At 44.8% G+C, this 22,018-nt stretch overlaps 1 protein-coding gene across 5 annotated transcripts in view; it reads left to right on the top strand.

The window, feature by feature from the left end:
- FRMD4A (FERM domain containing 4A) overlaps positions 1-22,018 on the top strand; it is a 609,448-nt gene that overhangs the window by 301,096 nt on the left and 286,334 nt on the right. The gene's annotated exons all lie outside the window — the stretch shown is intronic.

Here is a 22,018-nt window from a genome sequence, read left to right on the forward strand (position 1 = left end):
GTCACTTCCAACTGGGCATTTTATACTGTTGCTGACTTGATGACAGTTTTCAGAATCAGAGTCAAGCATTTGAGTAAAATGAAGGCAGGAAAGGTGAGAAGTGGCATCTGCTTTAAGGGCAGATACTGGGAACTAGCACTCTTTTCTTGGGACTCCCTGAATTAAAAGCAGCAACACCTTTTCCAGTTACATCAGCAGCCTAGAGGGTGACAGACAGTCGGGTTGGTCTCCATTATCTCGAGATATATGGTGATCTTAAGGTCTCGCCTCTGTACTGTCTTTACTCCAATGGACTTTTTTAATTGTTACTTCATATTACGATCCTGAGTTGCTGGTGAGGCACAGAGGATGGGGGTTATCACACTTGTCCTGTAGGAACAGGGAAGCCAAGGCTCAGAGGGGTTTAATCTTCTGTCCAGGGACATACCGTCGACCACAGAGCAGGACCCATGTCTAGGAACCCAGGACCTTCTGTTCCTGTTTCATCATCTTTGCTCCCTGGAGTAACGTCAACATGGCGGCCTGCCCCCGAGCAAAGGATTGTAAGCAACTTGTCACAAGGTCATCCCATGAAAGGGAATATAGAAGACTCATGACTGAGGAGAATAATGATTTCCAGGGCTGGTCATGTGCCCTCAGGCACCCAGGAGTGCTCCATTGGTCCTGTTTTCCAACTGCAGGTTGAGTTGAAAAGAAACGCACCTTTCTAACTATGCTGTTCATCAAATCAGATTTCAGAAACACTCACTCAGACTGCAAGATTGGGCTCAGTTCTTTTTCATAGTTTCACGGGCTGCCACGAGCCCATCGCAGAGTGAGGCACGGTGGCAAAAACAAAGAAATACAAGATACTTTGCTTGGTAAAAATAGGAGAGAGTAGGGATAGAGTTTTACCTAAACAAAACCTTATGGACATAACAGGGCACGATCTTAGCTACAAAATAAGAAATGAAGACAATTTAGGTGCTACTGAAAGCAGCAAAGTGGGTGGAAGGGGTAGGGCTTGCAGTCACCAGGTCCCCAAAACTCAGAGTCTCACTCTCTACTAATCGTGTGATCTTGACAGAGTGACCAGACTTGCTCCGCGTTGTTAGTTTATATATCAGCACTCTCCGCCATTGAGGCTGGTTGTTACAGGTTAGAGGGAACATATGTAAGGACCTAACACAATACCTCACATGTAGAAAGCAATTATTAATGAAAGGACATTTTAAAAATTTGCCTATCTTGGAGAGGAGGGACACTTGGCTTGTATTTTTAATAGCTGATGGTCTTTTACACACATATACACACTTTTGGTCATGACTCACTGTCACCTGGAGAGGTTCTTTAGGGATCTTTATCCAGTAAAGCCAAGACAGATAGGATTTCCTGGTGATGATTTGCCTTGGACTTCCAATTTTATGTAAGACACTTAGAAAACAAAGTGTTTCAAATTCATTGCTTACGAATGCCAGCTAACTAAACTTACTCAAGCCCATATGCTTCTATAGGGTCTCTCTTCATTCCAAAGCCGATGTTATTACTCCAGAGGCAAAAATTAACCTGTGGAAAATTCTAATGAATCTAAGAGCACAACATGTAAACGAATTAAGGAGAGAGCAAATGTGGACCTTTTTCCTGGGAGTTTGCCTTGGAGTGGGGGTAATGTCTTTATTCAACTTCTATGAGGACATGGTATCATGTTGGAGATTTTCTTTCTTTATAGTTCCAAATCCCAAGAATAAGTAGGCCAAGCTTTCTGTGGCCCAGCCCAAACTGTTTCAGATGCATGTTTATTAAGGATGCTCCTCTACCCATTGGTTTATCCTCTCCAGCATCCAGACCCACATATGCCAGGAAGGGCTGGACATCTCTGTTCTCCTGAATGATGCAGCACCTCAAATTCAACATGTCCAAACTGGATTTGGTCATTTCCTCGTAATCCTACTCCTCCTTCAGTCTACCAGCTACCTGAACACACAGAACAGAACCCAGGCACCCACTCTACCTCCTCCCTCCCCTTGGCTCAGGCCACCATTATCTTTCACTTTCAAACAATTGCCATTCTTGTTTCCCCAAGTCCATGCTCTGTGTTGCAGCAATGTGATCTTTCTAAAACAGAGTCAGGGTCGTGTCCACTAGTCTACTTAAAACCTTTATGTGGTTCTCTGCTTCAAGATAAGGACTTATATAATTATCTAAATATAACTAAAAGGCCTTCATGGTTAGGACCCTGCTACCCTCTCCAGCCTCAGCTCTCCCCTTACTGTACCCTGAGAGTGCTGGACTCCCACCACACTAAACATTCTGCAGTTCCTCCTAACCACTATGCTCTTTCTTGCCTCAGGGCCTTTGCACGTGCTTTGGTCTGCCTGACACACACTGCCTCCTCCCTCTGCTGCCTTAACTTCCTAGTCACATCCTTTCAGCCTAAAAGTAATACCATTGAGAAGGTTTTCCAGACACCCTGCACCCTCCCCTCCCTCTGCATTTCCCTGACAGCAACACAGATCACACTGTATTGAATCCCCCTGTTTCCATCCTATTTCTATCATGTCAAATCTCCACATGATGACAAGCTCCTTGAGGGCAGGAAGCACATCTTGGTCTCTGGTTCATAACAAGAGTGTAATAAATATTCACTAGATGAAAACAAAAATAAATGAAATCTGAAAGCTTTTTATAAACTTCCCTCAGTGAGAAAATTTGGGAAGAAGAACAGAATTAAGACATGAACAGAAACAGCCTCATTTTCTTTTACATTCAATTACCCCATGCCCAATTCTCAATGATGGGAAATGTGTTTACTCTTAAATGTTCATACAAATGCTCTGAAATCTTCAACCATACATGTATCTTAAAGTAGAAAGAAGCATGTGTGCGAACAACTGACCAGACTTAGCTTATATGTCTCTTCACAGAGTAATGCAAATTTGATATTTTTATTGGGCGGGGGAGAAATAAGAAAGCATTCTCTTTTACCACAATTATTTGAATATTTAAGTGAAGGGATTTTTTTTTTTGTCTTGGAAAGACTGAAATGGTGTGATATTTCTGGAGCAGTATTTTTAACGCAGTATAAATTAAACCTTTTTGCACCCACATTATTCATTATTTGATGTGTTATTTCAGGTTGACGTATTGCCAGTCTATTATTTTGCAAACCATTACATTATCACAGCTGCTAAGCCGAATAACTTAAGAATTCAGAATACAACAGAGTCTCTATAGTCGAATGTGTGGTGCTTACATTCTGAATGTATTCATGCAGGGAAGTGTGAGACTTTACCAGAAACACATACAGCAGACGGCTTTTAGTGGATATTTATTACCATTGAAAGCAGACAGCCAAGAAACTGTTCAGACAGATCAGTGTATTCACACATATTATTATCCAACCCCCTCATCCTGCATAAGGTTTTGTTCCTTCTATAAATATACCACTCTCTGGAGAAGAACATGGCCTATCAAGGACTCTAATTCTCTGGTTCACAGGCCACATGGAAGGCCCTTTTCCCCCATATTGGCTATTCCCATGCAATTCTAAGTGACCCAAACTTGGTGAGCTGATATTGATTTTATTTCTTGCAGTAGCTTTTGTCAAGTTAAAGCTATGACTTCCCATCTTGGTCAGAATGAGATTGCATGGTGGAAAGCCTGTCCCTATAGATACCACTCTAGAGTTTTCATTCCTCGGGCTAGTGTGGAAAATAGGGCAGGAAACTTTGATTTAAATGGCTAGGACCCCCACGAGCTTCCCCATCCTGCACCAAATGGCATTATCCAGCTGAGCTTGAAACCAAAGGATGGTTTCTCTCTTTAGACAGCTTGTCTACCAGTCCTGACTGCTTCTTAGGACACAGATGTCATGGGTCACATGCCATGACTCATCCTACAGCAGTGCTTCTCAATCTTGGTTTCACATGGGAAGCTCCTGCGGAACTTTAAAAAAAAAAAAATCCCAGTGTTCAGGCTGGTTGGGAGACTTGTGTGTGTCAGAATATTTGGAGAGGGAACCTGGGCACGGGTATGTAAGCCCCCAGAAAATTCTAGTGTGTAGGACACTGAGGTAAGATCATGGCCAAGATGGATCATCTGGGCCTGGTGGAGCTCAAGGAAATTATCTAATACCCGTACTTTCTGGTGTCTTCACATGAAAAAGAAATAATTGAGTGGATCATATTGGATTTTTTATCAAAACTGTCATTCTCAATAGGAAAAAAATCCGTTAAATTCCTTGAGAGTTGGGTCTGTATTTCTAGGACATCTTAGGCAGTGCTCAGCACTTGGAGGCCAAATTCTGGGTTATTAAACACAACGTTCTGAAGTCACAGGAGCCAGTTTCATGCAGGACAGACAATTTGAGATCAGAAACACTCAATCCAGCTAGTCCCTCAGAGTTTGTCTTCATTGGAACAGGGACAGTCCAACCTGCTGTATTGTAGCTATGTCTGCAAAAACCATCATGTGATCTCTGAACACTTTCTGTGGGTGTTTTGAAAACAGATCTCTTATAAATTGCTCTAACAGAGTGAGTATTATCCTCCTGTGTAACATTAGAGCTGCTTTGGACAGACAGCTAAAAACAGTCCACTTTTGATTGTATTGATTCATCAGTACACTTCTGAGAACACTATTATCTTATGTGTATAAAACAATATGGGAGAAACTATGGCCATGGACCTTTGTTTTCTAATCTGGGAGTAGATATACCACATCTGTGGATTTTTCATTCTTTTCCTTTTCCATTCTGGTCACTCAGTAATTAACTGCTTCAAAGGACTTGGTCAGTTTTGCTCCTAAGTTCCAGAACCTAGAACAGTGCCTGGCATGTATATTGGACAGATTAAATATTTATTGAATGACTGTGAATAGATGAATAAAAAGAATGTCTTCATGGTCATAAACCCAGTCCTTTAATCAAATAAAATTGTCACCCAAAGGATAGGGTTGCAAAGTGCCTTCCTTTCTTATGCAGACACATATTTGTGTCACTGTTAGTCCTAATTGGTGGCTTATTTTAGGATGTTAGCTCTTCTTGGTAGACAACTTGCTCATGAAAAACTTACTGAAATTCTCTACACAATTAACACTTTTGAGTGTGTAGGCTGTCCTCCTTCCTAGTCAGAATCTGTATGTGAATATTTTGAGATCGTCAATAAATACACCTCTGATCATTATCCTCTACTGCTTGCTAACTTTTCTCAAAAATGCCAAGGTCACATTTCTACATGGACAATGCTTCCACATAGTCCTCTGATGCCCTGACTGGAACATTAATTGGGAAAACCAATAAGGCTTAGAAGTATATTGATCATTTCTGGAAAATGCAGTCCAAGTTCAATCAAATCAGTCTCAAAATACAAATACTGCAGGGAATATAATACTTAGGAACCAACACACTATTTAGTAATTCTACAGATTTTTATTTAATACCTACTACATGCCATGCACTGCTCTGGACAGAGGGGATGTGGCCAAGACTTTTAAGTGATGCTGAGGCCTCTAAGGGAAAATTGAGCAGGGAGGTGCTGCATTTTTAGATGATGTGGCTCTCGTCTGAGAAGAGACCAAGAGTAAAGGCGACAAGCCACAGAGCCTTCTGGGGAAGGACCATGCCCAGCAGAAGATATCACCAGTACACAAAAGGTGCAATGCCAGAGCTATCTTGATGGGCTTGGAAATTAGTCCAGGATGGGGCGTGGGTAGCAGATCTAGAGTAGAGTGAGGAGATGGTGTATGTGGGGCAGAGAAGCGATCAGGGAAGTGTTAGGAACCCTGGTGACAAGAGGGCTGTGTGGGTCATGATAAGGATAGGGGGTTTTCCTCTGAGTGAGACAGAAGAAGACCAGTGGTCCAGGAATGGAAGGGTGACATAAGCTGACATGTTTTGAAGGAATCCTTGTGGCTACAAGGGTGATAGAAAAATGGATGGAAGCAGGGTGACTCATTCCATCATTAGTGTAAAAATCCTGATGAAGGATGACGATGGTTTAGATCAGAGGATATTCTGGAGGTGCTGAGAAATGAATGGATTCTGGATTTATCTAGAAGGTAGAGTTGACAGGATTGGCTGATGGATCAGGTGACAAGTGAGGAGAGAAAGAGAAGGGTCAAAACTGACCCCTGGGCAGCTGTAGCCTGGGGTTGACCCTAAGATTGGAGACACTGTCCAGAAGCCAGTGAGAGTGACAGCAGGACCAGGGGAGACTGAGAGCTCTATTTGGATGGGGTGAACTTGAGATGATTAAAATTCAAATGGAGTTTTGTGTGCGTGTGACAGTTCTGGCTACAGAGGTAAACGTGGACATTGTCACCTGTGCCCTAAAGTTGGCTTGTCTGGGCTCTCGAGAGTTGATTGTGTGCATCTCTTCCCAGCTCCCCATTCAGTGGTGACACGTGGGCAGCTTGAGATGGGCCCTGGCGGGAGAAATGTACCATGCAAATTAGCAAACATTACGAATCAGGTCTTTTTTTTTTTTTCTTCTAGAGAGTTCATAGTTAAACTAGGATACCACTAGCCGATGGTGTAGCCACAGGACCAGGTGGCGTCACCTGGGGATGTATGTGGATGGGGGCAAGGAGGTGTCCAAGGACTAGGCCCGAGGCCACTCTAATGTTTAGAGGTCAGTGCCATGAGGAGCAACCAGCAAAGGAAACTCGTAAGGAACAGCCAGTGAGGTAGAAATAGAATCGCAGAGACATTCTCAGAAGGCAACATCAGGCTGTCCAGTACTGCTGATAGCCATGGAAGATGGGGACTAGAAAATCATCTCATTACACTGTTATCAAACAGCTTGTGTATCAGAGTTGCTGGGCATTTTCTGAATCTCAGAGGTGTAGTCTCCAGCACAGACATACTGAATCTGAACATCTGGGCCATACAACATGGACTCAAGTTTGAGAAACAGTACCTGCAATAGAGTTTCCCAGAAACAGAGGGACCAGTGAGGTAGAGAAGAGAGCACAGCCTCGGTAGGGGGAAACAATGCAGACAGGAAAAGAGAGCATCTCAGGACAATTTTTACTCAGCCAAAGTCAATCCCGGACACAGCAAGTAGAGGCTATGGTGGGGAGTATTGGGGCGAAGCTTATGAAAACAAAGGCCAGGAGTGAATCTCCTCCTGGAGGCACCCTAGGAACAGTGTTCCTATTTGACATCTCCCCCTGCAACACACTTAAACCACTGTATCAGAAAAGTAGAATTGTTCTGTCCTTTACGGCTTATCCAACCAAAAAAAAAAAAAACCAAAAACAAAACAAAACAAAAAACTCCCATGCATGCATAAGAAAGCAGATGAAAATTTTCACTATCTTTTTTGGTCACCTATATAGCAAAAGCGAGCATTCCATCTCAAAGTTTTAGCTTTCCTAAGATCTATCTGAAGAAGACCTCTTTTCTTTTGCTTTGTTTGGCCTCTGAAACTTTTTAAAAAATGGATTGATGTAATCATGTGTCAGGGCTTCATAACTCAGCCAAGTCCCAGAATATATTTAGAAAGTATAGTTTAGGGTTGAGCCAGCCACTGAGGGACTGAAATGAGCAAGTCCTAAATTGAACTCTGCATCCAGGGCCTTGGAACTGGCCTTTAAAAGCAAATGGATTTGAATCGAAACAGAAGAAGTTATGTCTTTGACATCAGGCTTTGTTTCACTGGATCTTTGTGGCGTTCTTGTAGAAGAAAATCATGCTCATATCTGCTGGTTAGGTTGAAGGAAGATCACAGCCAGTAGTGATTTGAGCACAGTCCTTGAGGTAGATCCCATCAGTGTTCCCCCAGTTAAAATATGCATGTTTCCCTTCTCCATCCCCGCCCATTTTCCCCTTCTAGGTAAGGAGGTGCCTCTGGCACATCACATTTGAACTATTGAGAGAACAGTTCTAACAGCAGACGCGTTGCATGTCCCTCCCACGATTCTGGGCCGAATATGGTGAATAAAACTATTTTATTTCTGGAGCAGAGCTGGCAGGCCTGTGTGTGGATGAGCTCAGTCACCAGTGCTCTGAGCACACTCTTCTGCGCACAAGCAGGAACACCCTTGCCTTCCAGGGCTGTGTTGTGTAGCCAGGTCCATGCCTATAGGCAGCAGTGCAGGTGCCAGGTCCTAGAACCCCTATTGTTAAAACGTCAACCCACTACTTAAGGAGAGGAAAAGGGGAGGGCACCCCTCATCGTGCTGGGATCCGGCTCTGAGTTTTCAAGTAGAAGAGCTTTTAGGGAGAAAGAAAAAAAAAATCCTCCAGAAGCACTTACTGATTTGGACTCTGCAGCACAGAGCGAAACATTCATGTGTTCGCCCCCAGTGGCAGCTCTGCAGTCTCTCCCAAGAACCAGTGTCCGAAGAGCAGAACCCAGGCTCCCTAGGCCATGTGCCATCCCACTCATTGTCTCCTCTGTGGGATAATACTAACATCCTGTGGCATTTGGTTCAGACAGAGTCTGTGCTCAGAGCCTCTTCATTGTCCTTTATTTCTATTACAATTCCTTAGATGTGTGTGTTCTGTGGTCCCCTCTGGACAGTAGTGAACCAATATGCCTAACAGCAGATAAAAGTATCTTTGAGACTTGTGACTTCCTCTTTCCTTTAGTCAAATGACCTTAAAGTGGCATGAGAGAAACATGTATAATGTGCAGACCAAGACTTTCCTGTCCCTTCTGAGGGACAATTTTAGTCTCGAACAATTTTAGTCTCTTCTGAGACTCACCAATCAGAAAGTGGTTATTTTCAAGAGCTTATATCTATTTCCTATGGTACTCTTGGGACCTAATCCTTCATGTTAATCCTGGAATGCCTCTACTCACATTCAGTGTCCTGTAAATTAAGGCCCCATCCAGGCATTATAACTCAAACCCCATCTGAGCCAGGTAGTCATATAACTAGGATAACAAGGAGAAGGGCCCTAGCAGATAGGGCCAGTACTACTCAGCTCTGCCATGGGGAGACAGAGGCTCCTTGTCCTGCACTTCTGACATTTCCAAAAAATCTTTGTGCAGTTTTCTTCTAAGTAAAGGAAAATGCTTCTGTGTGTGTGTGTGCGTGCGCACACGTGTACGTGCATGTGTGCACGTGTGTGTGTGTGTGTGTGTGTGAGACGGAGAGAGAGGGGGGAAGGGAGAAATATCTCAATTTTTATATGCAGGCAACCAATCCAAGCTCAAAGAAAAACCTTGCATGCCAACAAAGCACATTTGTGGGCTACATTTGGCCCACAAGATGCCAGTTTTCAACTTCTACAATAAAATGAGTGCCACCCCGACCTAAATATCTATGTATTCTTTCTCCCCAGTCCTGAATTTCATAAAAACGGTACATCTCAATACAAAAAAGAAAAAGAAAAAAAAAGAAAAACCACTCATCCTGGAATAGATCCCCAGGCCTTCCAGCTGGCATCATAATCCTCCTACTGCTAAATCGGAATTTATTAAAAAAAATAGGAAAAGAAAAAAACCTCTTTTGACAGGTTAAATGCAAATTTTAAAATACATTTAAATAAATTGGATTCATGTCCTCCAGCTATAGGAAACAGGAAGACAGCATCCTCTTTGCTGAGAGCATAGTTTTATCACCTAGCAAGGAGAATGGAACTTGGGAGCAACTGAACCTACAGTCTAATTACCACCTGATAGGATGGCTTAGAATCAGCCACATTCTTCTGCTTTCAGCAGATGTTCCCAATGTTAAAGGAAACCATATCGAACAATTTTAGCCAATGAAGCCATCGCTCTGCCACCCAGAGGTCTACAGTTTGCCGCTAACCCATATTTACAGAACAGCAGTGTGTGGTCCTACTCAAAACCAGAGGCCACATGAGAACCAGAATGAGGTTCTTTTATGATCAAGGTGGTTGACTGGTAACAGCTGAACTAAAACCTTTTAGTTCTAACTCACTTCTTTCATGCTAGATGGAAGGGAATTCTGGGGTCTCAGCCAAGTCCCCGGGCGAGAACTTGAACGGATTCACAGCTCCCTTTCTGATGAAAGCATTGGCTCTTCCCATTGGAACTCTTGATCCTACCAGGTGGAAGGGCGCTCCAGGCTGGAAGACAATGCCAGTCTCGCTTCCTAACTATCCCTTCTGAATAGCAGCCCTCACTTGTCATTTTTGCAGCAGAGATGTGTCTCTTTCATTGTCATCTCAGAATAGCTTCATTTCTGCATCTTCCCAGATACAGCAACTGTGAGCTGACTGCCTTCTAGCACTTAACCCAAGGCTTCCTGGGGACATCCGCCCCCAGGGGATGCAGGTCGATGGACGTGTCAGCTCTTCATTACTTTATTTCCTTTTTGCTTTATCTTTAGGAAGTTAAATAATCAAATATCAATATACCTGGGCTGTATTTTTTCAACTCCCTGCAGGGACTATTTTGAGTTAGGATTTTATTCATCTTTATTGAGGCTCTGTGTTTAACCTTCTTTTTTTTCAACAAGCAGCAACCCATTCTGGGCCTGAACCGGGCTGACTGACCCCAGTCTTGGTCAGGACATGGGGGGGGGGGGTTGGGGGGGACAGGAGTTAGAGAAGACAAAACCAAGGCCAGGTAAGAGGGTTTGCAGGTGCTCATGATCTCTGAAATAAGCCCCAGAGACAGCTGAATGGGGCATGAGCCTGAAAGTGTTAGAGCTGGAAGCAGTTGGAATGAAACAGTCAGAGACCAGAGAAATAGAGAAGCAGATTCAAAGCAGAAGGTGGGAGAAAGAGTTTGGGCAGAAGTACACAGCTGCCCCCATGTCTGAGCTCAGGGAGCTGGGGGAGGGGGTTAGGGTCGGACAACCTTGATCACAAAGCCAACAAAAGAAATATACGAAAATGCTTCTGAGACTTTTTCAAAATGACAGTCAAAGATATTGCTCCTTGGTGGCGCCTTGCTCACTTGGTGGCTCCTGGGTGACGCAGTTGATTAAGCATCTAACTCATGGTTTTGGCTCCGTTCATGATCTCGGGTCCTGAGATCAAACCCCGAGTTGGGCTCTGCACTTGGTGCCAAGTCTGTTTAAGACTCTCTCTCTATCCCTCCCTCCTCCTTATGCTTTTCAGTATCCCTTAGATAAATTCCACCCTGTTAATTTCTTTTAGGATATGATAAGCAGTATATATCTGTTTCAATTTGCTTACCTTTTTTACCTTTCCTGCCAGCTAATGAATGCGGTAGCTCATTCCAGAAGCCTTTTCACATTTATCCCAGTCTTTTAAGTAGCTCTTTCTTTTATTTCTATTATCCTTCATCTCCTAGTTTACTCTTATTTTCCATGTATTTGTTTATAGACCTATATTTTCCACCCCTGCCAAGCAGCATGGAATCCTGTAAGTTTCCCTCCTGCTTGTGTTCCTTTCTGAAAGGGAAGCCAACACAATGGCAACACAGTCCATTGAGAGTAAAAAATAGAACAAAGTATCCCACTTCCCTTCTGTTGGCAGAACTAATGATCCCAACAGGTGTATCAGAAATGCTTAAAGGTAAGCTGAGACATGGGAACATCAAGTTCTGAACAAGGCAGTCCTTTTTCCCAGAAGGGAATGAATTCATTCACAGTGTTCAGCCCCAACAAAGCAGAACTACTCCATTTCACCCCATTGTGTGTTGTGTGTGCGTGGTGACTTAGCACAGCCCCTGGGTGGCAGTTGAAGGGGTGTTCTTGGGGAGAACAGAGAGTACACCAGGGATGAGCATCTCCAGTGAAGGGTCAGAAAGTGCGTGCTCCCATTCGGAGTCTCTGCGTCTGATGCCCACCTTCCGTACAGGCTGTGGCTATTCCTGTTAATGACTTTTCTATAGCCTCCTAGCTCTCCGTGCTGAGGGCCAAGAAAGAGGCAGTTTCTGCTTTGCGATTCCCACCAGGATGTTGGAAGCCTCTGTTTTGTCCTTTTCACCCTACACTTCTTTTTTCCTTTTCTTTCTAAATGTTGCTGTCAGTGAGCTCTGCTGTAAACTATCAGATACACAAATAACAATAGGTTCCTGGGAAAGATTTGCTGCTGCAGGCGATGAAGCAGTGCCAAGAAGAGTAGTAAAGCCAAGAATGCTGTTTTAGGGAAACCAAAGCATTCAGATAGCAGTTTCAGGATCGTTGTTCAATTCCATTAGGGATTCTGAGTCAGAATCTACCTCAGAACCTGGCTCCAGGATCTCCTCCGGGAGCAGGGGGAGCTTTGAGCCCCACATGCTTCAAGATACCTTGGCTTTCTTGTTTTGTTTAATGTTTAAAAACAGTCCATTCCTGGAATCTAGCCTCAGATCTTGCAGTTCATGGGGAAGAAATATGGTAAGAAAGGCTTCAAGATGAGGTTTGACTGGTGGGTCAGGTTTACTCTGAGAGGAAGAAATAACACATTCCCAAATGCTGGCTCCGGGATTTAACAGCTTTCTGAGAATTTCTGACCTTGAGATAGAAGATATCATCATTCTAGGGCCTGTACACTTTGCCAGGTGATTGGCTCTCCCCTGGCTCAGCTAAAGTGTCGAGGAAGCAAGATCTCGCTCCCTGATGGCTGAGACGAAAGGCCGAGAAGCTCTGGCAAAGGAAGGCCTCCACAGTGTGCTTCCTTCCATCCTGCAGTGAATTAGCCGGGTCAGCCAGGGTCAAGGAGCAAATATCAAGTGACACATTTTCCTCCCTCCTTCCCCAGCACATCCCCAGACACAGCCCCCTGGGAACAGGAGGAAGGAAATGCACTGACCGGATAGACGCGACGGCCAGGCCCGTGGGGAAGGAGGAGAGAGCACCTCCTTCTGCGGGTTTTCAGGCACCTCATCTTCCTCTCTCTTCCGGACCTCTCCACACTGACCTCAGGTCTTCTAGAAAATGACCTGGGGCAAAGTCAGACAGAGCACTGCCGAGACCCAGGAGACTGTAAAAGACGGTTTTGCGATGAGCATGGGTGTGGGTGTGCAGTTTATAGCAGAGGAAAACAGACGGAGAGAGGAAATCATGGGCCCGGGGTCACACACAGCAGGGGCAGGTCTGGGATTTGAATCCAGGCAGTATGACTCCAGGGATCTCTGTGGAGGGAATATGACTGAGGTCTAAATTAGAGTAAGACTCTTGGGGCCCAGGCTGCTGAGAAAAGTGTCCTTGATGCAGGAACCAGGATGGCCAGATTTGGCAAATGGAAACACAGGAAATCAGTGAAGTTTGAATTTTGACAAATAGCTGTTTAGTGTAAGGATGTTGTTTATCCGAAATTCAAATTTAACTGGGTGCCCTATATTTTATCTGGCAGCCCCTGACGACTGGGGCCTCTTCCCTTTCTCCATCTCTTTGTCTTTCTTGTCTTCCTCTCGTATTCAGTATGCTATCCCCCTGCTTTTCTTGATTTCTCCTCCCGGGTCCTTCTGTGCAATTTCTGAGCTCGACTTTGGTACATCACCTTGCTTTAAAATCAATTGTTAATGATCATCTGCTATTGCTTGAGTGCTTGTAAGATGCCCAGGGCTTAGCTGTCGTTCAGAGGACTCTAAGTGGTGGCCTGTGTTCTCTAAGCTTTAAGTGTTAGGGTATGCGCGCTGGGAATCCTTGCCGCCCCCAGAGAAGAGGAGACAGCTGCTGCACAGAGGTGTGGGGATGGGAGGTGCCAGGGAGGGCACTAGGAAGACTTCGATCCCCCACCCCTGCCTCACCAGAACACTTCTGACATCGTTCCTAGGTATCCACCTAAGATTTCGTGTGGGCTAATAAGATTTCCATAATAAGTCCCTAAAAATCACTATTCTTCGTTCTAGGCTGTTATGTTCAAAAGCAGGGCTTCTCAAACTTCAGTGGACAAGAGATCACTTAGGAATCCTGTCAAATGCAGATGCTGATTCTTTAGGTCTGGAGCATGGGGCAGCGTCCGAGAATCTGAATTTCTAACCGGTTCCCAGATAGTGCAAACACCAGGGAGCATGCAGGACACTTTGAGTAATAAGACTGACATATCTGAACTGATGCATGTGGACATAGATTACTTTTCTTTCCCTTGTTTATTTCAGATATTATCTATCATCCATCTCTTCGACTGTCCCTATACCCATCTATTGTCTTTACCCTCACCGTTTTATACAGACATACAGGCAAGATCAGTGTGAGCATCCAGTGCACTCAACAAGGTATGAATTCCTTCTGGAAGTTATAAGAGAGGTTATAAGAGAGAAAGGAAGGAACATAACACATTGAGATGTCCTTTCCAAAAGACATTCCTTCCTTGCATATTGTGGACACTTAAAATATAATCCCCTCTGAAATAGTCTCTCCCTTCTTGACATCCTCCCAAGGTCAAAGAGTCTGCTATGAGACTTTTACATTTGCCAAATTTGGAACTCCTACAGACCTGAAACAGTCTTGGGTCTTAAAAACGTCCGTAACCCTTGCATGACCAAAAAGGAATGTTTATAGGTTGTGTATCACCCTTAAAAAAAAAAAAAAAAAGTCCTCTGCACAGATGGAAGGCAGATCATGGCCTTTAGGCAGGAAAGAGATGATTTCATCCCCCTCTCTGTTTTGTACACGTGGGAAATTAAATAAGTAGGCCTGGGACACCAGTCTTTGTCTATTGTCTGATCAGATATTTTTCATTTTCTATCCTATCACAAGTATTTTGTTTCTATTAGATTTAGAGCTCCTTCTTTAAGAAAAAAACATGAAGTATTTATTTTTCAGCCACAGATGATAGTAAGAGCTCCTGCCTTGGAGGGATTTAATTTTTTTCCCTCTTCCTTTACAGCTGTAGCCTCGTTAATTGTAGGTGGGAAGCAAACTCTAAAATCACTTGACTTTCTGCTTTGCTTAGAAATCTTCCTCCATTAAATTGTAGGATATCCTCCTTAACAGGAAGTCCGGTTCTGCGATCAGCAGCATTTGTGTTCTTTGTGCATTGAGATAAAGAAGAGCAGTTTCCTCACGGTTCGGGAAGAGTGGAGAGAGAGGGCAGATAGACAAGAAAATGACCCGAAGATGAGTCACTCTTTTCTAAAACAAGAGTCTCAATGCTCTTTGTTGACGGCGGTTTGTAACCTCTGAACGTTCTGGCCTCCCAGCCTCAAGGACAAAGGACTGAGTGATTCAGGGTCTCGGTTTGGCTGCTTCATTCCTGCCTTTGGGGAGCCCAAGGACTCATCATTAAGAAACCATTTTAATTTAGAAATAAACACATGTTACTAATACCCAGGCTTTTTAAGTCCGTATGTGATCCTCGTGAAGGGAGGAAACTTCCATCCCTTTTAATTCTCCAATTAGTCTCTCAGGACAGGGATGAGGAATAGTTGCGTGGATGGTCTTTAAGTGCTGATTTTCCATCTCGCGTTTGGAGTCTCCACCCCGGACCTGCGATCCCACCAGAGTGTTCCGTCCCGTGATACTCCAAGGTGAACGCAGGGCTTTTGAAGAGGCTGTTGAAGAATGCAACCTGCACACAGTCAACTGACAGGCCCCACTCGCTTCCATTTCTGTCAGTCAGCCGGATGGTGAGAATTAAGGGCTATGGCAGGCCTAGATCAGTGACTCTCAAAGTGTGGTCTCAGGACCAGAGATTCAGACTTACGGGGGACTGTGTTAGAAATGCAGATACCCAGGCCTGACACCCAGTCTACAGAGTCAAAAACTCTGGAATGAGGCCCAGAGATCTGGGGAGGGGGGGTGTTTTTTTTTTTTTTTTAATAAAAGATTTTATTTATTTATCAGAGAGAGAGAAGGGGAGAGTGCAAGCACAGGCAGACAGAATGGCAGGCAGAGGCAGAGGGAGAAGCAGGCTCCCCGCTGAGCAAGGAGCCCGATGTGGGACTCGATCCCAGGACGCTGGGATCATGACCTGAGCCGAAGGCAGCTGCTTAACCAACTGAGCCACCCAGGCGTCCCGGGGGTGTTTGTTTTTTAAAAAAAGATTGATTGATTTATTTGAGAGAACGCGCAAGCAAGTGGGGGAAGGGCAGAGGGAGAGAATCCTCAAGGAGGCTCCCCGCTAAGGCCAACATAGGGCTTAGTCTCACGACCCATGGGCTCATGACCTGAGCAGAAACCAAAAGTCAGATGTTCAACTGAGCCACCCAGCACCCAACCCCGACCAGAGATCTGTGTTTCTGAGGCAGGTTACAGTGTGACAACTGGTAACCACATGACTCAAAGGAACTTGTCTGCAGGACAGAGACGTCTGTGCTGCTTCTTTTCCTGGGCTGCCAGGGGTTAGAACCCCTGGTATGTTTTTGAAAAATAGTGACACCAAGCCCCTCCCCAGATGGATAAAACTGGCATCTCTAAGAGGGGAGCTCAAGTCAAAACATTTCATGAAGACTACCCTGGCGACTCTAACAAGCTGCTGGGGTGGGCCACCGTGAGTCTGAGGGAAAGGAGGGACAGGGGTGGATAGGGTGCCAATAAGTCAGCTGAAATGCTGATGCCTGGGACAGGGAGCTGGCAGCCCGTGGGTCAGGGTCCAGGCAGGCCTTGCCAACTTGCCATGCCAGGCAACAGAGCCATCCAAAGCCACAGGTGGCTCCCCTGTCATCAGTAGGTACAGTGGGGGTGGGAGGGGCTTCACTGAGAGCCAGGTGGCAGCATCCTGTCAGAGGCCACTTCGCTGATTCTTACCAGCTGCAGGTGTCCAAACTGTCAGGACTCCACTCCTTGCTCAGGTGGCACTGAGCAAGGCTGCATAGTTCTGGGAGATGCCCTGCACTAGCAGGCAGGCTCTCTTGGCCCTGAAGCCTGGCATCCAGTGGCTGGGACCCACATGTACCAGATTGTAGATGTTTCTTCCTAAACCCAGGCTAAACCCAAGGGTCGTGCTCTTGACTCTGACTTGTTTCTACCTTCCCACAGAGGCTGGAACCTGCTAGGCCTGTAGTCCTAATGCCCCGCTTCACTCTTCCTAACCTTGCTCTGCGATGGGGCCCCTTCTTCAAATCAGGAAGGGTCCTCACCCCTGTCTGGTAGTTTCTCATGTCTTGATGCCTAAACCTCACTCACACACACAAGCCTAAGTTCAGGGTAATTTACATGGGGCCACAGCCTCGGTCAGCCCCCAGATACCCTAGACCCGTGTGATTTTCTCAGTGGACACCAGCCATTCCTGACTTCCTTCCCTTTCCCCAGCCCTCAGCAGAGGAACCTGCCTACCTGAACACTAAGGCCCCATGGGGCATGACAAGGAGAGTGGCCAGCACCATGTCCCAGAAGTGAGAATTCTGAAGGCCTTGCAGAAGCCTTGGCCGCAAATAACTGAGCTAGACTTCAGAGAGAGACCCCAGGTCCAGCCTGGGAAGGAGGACGCAAATCCAGCAGACATGGTAAAGGTTAGGGCTAGGGAGGCTCCTGCACGCAAAGATGTGTAGGTCTACCCCGGGGCCACCTAATGAAGGGGTCTCACTGGGACAAACAACTTCTAGATGTCAGCAGCTGTGCCCGTCTGTGGGCAAAGTCCTGTTCTGCCTCCAGAAAGGCCTAGGAACTGAACAGGGCAGCAGCAGGAGATGGAAAAGATGAGTACGGAATGGAATGGCAGTTCCTCAAAAAAATCAGAGATAGACTCACCATATGATCCAGCAGTTCCACTTTTGGGTAAATACCCAGAGAAATGGAAGCAGAGACTCAATCAGATATTTGTACACCCAAGTTCATCACAGCATTGTTTGTAACAACCGAAAGGTGGAAACAACCATAATGTCCATTGACAGATGAATGGGCCAATGAAATGTGGTCTAGCCATACAGTGGAACATCACTCAGCCTTAAAGAGGAGGCAGACTCTGCCACCTGCTACAACATGGATGACCTTGAAGACTCAATGCTAAGTGAGATAAGCCCCACACAGAAGGACAGACCCTGCTTGCTTCCGCTGTATGCTCCCACTCACATGACGAGAGCATGTGTGACAGATTCACAAATTCACGGGGACAGAAAGTAGAATGCTGGGGACCAGGGGCTGCGAGGAGTAGGGAGTTAGCATTTAATGAGTACAGGCGTTTCGTTTTGCAAGATGAAAAGAGTCCTGGAAATGGCTGATGCTGAAGTTTGCCCAACACTGGGATGTGGTGCCACTGACCTGTACACTTAAAAAGGGTCAAAATGGTAAATTTATATATATTTTAACCTAATAAAAAAATAAATATCTGAAACCTGGAGGATTGGGAGTGTGAAAGCCGACAGGGGAATGCTTTCGTGCGTCCCACTGGAAGTGAAGAAGGGATTATCAACCTGAGTCTGGGCTCTGAACACACATTCAGTGTCACAAAACCTCTGCCACGTGCGCTGCTCTGGTTTTCACGTTTTGAGATCCATCCTGAGTTTTGGTGGAGGAGGTGGAGTGCTCCCTAGAAGGAGCACCTCGGGCCGCTTAATTGTGCTCAAATTCACCAAGGAGAGCTCAGACCTGCCTATTACCGGTGCTTAATTAACAAGAAGCCTGGTCCCAGCTGCAATACAATGAGGCGGTTGTCCTTGGTTTATTAAGAGACACTAGGAGAAGGCGCTTAGCTCCTACGCATCCCCTTCCTGCTGAATCTTAAATCATCACCTTTGTTTCTGAAACAAGGGGGAAATAACCAATACCCCGATCCAATTTCCTCCTTCTCTCCTGGAAATTTGCCTCAAATTATATAACACACGGAGGGTTTTTTTTTTTTTTTTTTTTTTTTTTTTTTAGGGAAAAAATTTATTATATTCTATTTTTTGTGACAAATCCAATGGTAAAGTCTAAGCTAGTTTTCCTAATAGATTTTCAGAGGCTTTCATGGCCTGCACAAGTGTAATTACATTTCTTCTCTTGAGTCGTTAGAAGGCATTATATTTTGTTTCATCGGTTGTTTCCCTGGTTCACCGATTGCAGGATTGCTGAAGGAGGTAGAGGACCTCCTGCAATTTCAGGGACACACTGAGCCTTGGGTTCAGTAAATATTTCACTTAGCCACTCAGAGACTGGCAGGACATAGAAGAGATCCAGACAGGGGGCATTTGAAGTGGTTCACACAGGTACCTGTCAGAGCCTCATCTTTTCCTCACCAGCACACCTACACGTTGGGTTCAGCCTGCTTGGCTCTCCTTCAGTCTTCCATCCAGCCATGGCCCCCATTCTGGATGTCTATGACCACTGTCCTGATTTCCTAAACATAATTCGCCCAGACTGCCCACCAACCCCAACAGAGTTCTTGGTTTTCCAAGTTCTGTTGCTAAATCCTAACCCACCCCTACCATCCTTGCATCCTCGGTCAGCCATGGATGCAGAAAAGATCTTGCTACCTATGGTCAGGCTAATTTAAATGGTTCCAAAACGCAGCGTTCCAAATAAATACTATTATCTATAAGGGATCTTAATGAGAAAGGGTCACTGAGTGGTTTTTCAGTTAGAAAAGTATGGTATTGAGTTCTTCCATGGTAGTCTAGGGAAACTCACCACATCAATAAACTTACCCTAAAACAGGCTTAACTTTGTATATATATCAAAGGATTTACTTTTTGCCTCACTTGAAATTTGTAATACCAAACTCCAGCCGATGGACTAATCCAATACCCATTGACCAATTCAAGTAAAGAACTTGTGGTTGCTTTTTATTTGGTTTTGTGCATTTTGGAGTTTTCTGTCATTGTAGGGATGCATTTTCCTGAAAGTACTTTGTAAACTTCAGAACATGGGACGGACTAGAATAGAGTCGATTTTCTGCCACGGTCATGTTGGAATATGGTCTCTTGAGTCAGACATAGCTCTGGGCTTTTTGAAGTCCTGACCTCTGGACTCTGTGATACAAATGATATGGAGCATTGGGATGGGACAGTGTGGTGGTCAGCGAATAGTCTCCCAGCTGGTTTCTTTTACATCTCCGCTTTTGTTTTCCCCCTTGAGAAAAGTATTCTAAGGAAGCAAGAGAAAAATGTAGCCTTGAAAATGGCTTCCCAAAGTCATTAGCTCGCCCAAATTGCTTGTGACCTGCAGAGCTGCACTGACCCTACCTACATTAGGAAGGCCATTCCATTCCCATTCATCAAGCCTCCCGCATTGTCTTTGTCGTTGTGTGTCATGTCTTCATTACTGAATAAGAAAGGGGATGGAGGGCTAACCCCACCTAATATGCCTGCTCCTTGAGAAGCCAAAACAAGAACAACAGAACTTCCTGTGAGGAAACTTAAGCCACTCCAGAGTCGGTTTTATGAAGGCAGGTCACCCAAGAGCAGCAGGAAAAACCACAAGCTTATGCTTTTATATAAAATACACATTTTTATTCATCCTGTAGTCATTACATTTCTATTAAGTTCAAACATTAAGGATTTTTTAAAAAATAAGATTGCTAAGTTAGAAAAAACTTTAGAGAGGAAATAGACTTTTGAGGAAATGAATAACACATTGTCTTAAAAATTTTCTAATATATTATAAGTAACACAATATTATAAACTTTGTAATATCCACAACTGAGTAAAGGTCTAAAAGGAATTTAAACAATAGGTAAAAACTGAGTATTCTTATCCCAGTTTATGTCTTCCTCAGTTCTACGTGCCTCCTTTTACGTCTGGAGGAGAAACCTTAACTTCCTCCTCACTGAGTTATCCTCAGACCTCTTCACAGCTCCTAGAGACAAGTTTTCTAATGTCTTCTCAGTTCCTACGTGGAGGGCAAGTGTTGATGATCTGTCAACAACTCTCCTGTGAGAATTAGCACATCTTCCTGTGTGAGAGAAGATGGAAGGGATTCTCAAGCGAGCAAACCTCCTTTTTTGTGAATAGGACCCCCAACCTTATACCTTCATTCCCGACAGGCCCCAAACCATTGTTCTGGGACTCCTAAACAAAACAAAGCATTTATTGTTTTCACGGAAGGCCATGATCTCATAAACACACGCTTGCTAAATAGAGGCTCAAAAATTATCCTTGGCCACTAAGTTCCATGGAAACCAAATAATAAGAGATCAAGAAAAGAGGAGCCGAGAGCATTTAATTTCTCATTCAGGGCCTGGACTGATTGAATTCAGACAGCCGTGATTGTATTTCTGTTGGGGTCTGGCATATATATGAGAACTTAACTTTCGTAACCACTGTAATTGATAGGATGACATCACTTTTAAGGCCATAGGACTACTTGTATAGTAGTGGAGCATGGGGAAATATTTCTAAAAATAGCTCTTGGCATGCCTTTCTGGAAGCGCTTAAGCCAGAGGGCAGCTCCTGCCTCTCCTCTACTTTCCCAGGGACCCAAAATATTTTTATATACACAGACAAGCATTTTTTTCTAAAATAATACTCCCAAATGAACAGAGTGAGCTCCCTAGCTTTTATATAAATGGGCCCCTTGGGTTCTCAGGTTGAGGAATGATGATGCAGTGATGACTCTTTGTCAGAGTTGGGACATCTTCCAGACCCAAATATGGGATTAAATATGTTAGTGAGCGGCCCTGAAATGCCTCTGGATTTCAAAAGATTGTTTGGGTTTTGCTTTTGTCGCCCACTCACTTAACCATACCAGTGCTATTTCTGAATATCCTTTTCCCAAAGAGCTGGTGCTAGGACGATAAAGAGACGAATGAGGACATCCAAAAGCGCTTGGACTTCTTGCCCCTGATGGTGGGTATGAGAGGGTCAGGATGGGAAGGAAGACATGGTGGAGGGAGCAGCTGAGGACAGAAGAGGAAATGCTGGGCTTTCCAGCACCTTCCGTCCTGTTTCCCCAGAGTCCATCTGTAGCAGCAAGCATGGGGCACAGTCAGGGGGACAGCAGCCAGCCCCTGAGAGGCACCCTTTCCACGTGCTACCACATCCCCTCGACTGAAAGACATGTCGTAGAATTTGACTAGGTAAGCAAGAACACTACCACCTCATTCCTGCTAGGATGGCTCTAATCAGAAAGACGGGCACTAAGGCAGTTGGTGAAGCTGTGGAGAAATTAGGGCCCTCACAACTGCTGGTGTGGCCGCCTTGAAAACACCATGGCAGTTCCTCAGAAGGTTACGCGTAGATTTACCATGTGATCCCACAGTTGCCCTCCTAGAGATCTACCCAAGAGAAGTGAAAAACATACATCTACAGAAAAACTGGTCCCTAAGTGTCTGTAGCAGCATTATGGTTGATAGCCCAAAAGTGGGAAG

This window comes from Mustela lutreola, chromosome 8, assembly GCF_030435805.1.
Source record: "Mustela lutreola isolate mMusLut2 chromosome 8, mMusLut2.pri, whole genome shotgun sequence".
Taxonomy (NCBI): domain Eukaryota; kingdom Metazoa; phylum Chordata; class Mammalia; order Carnivora; family Mustelidae; genus Mustela; species Mustela lutreola.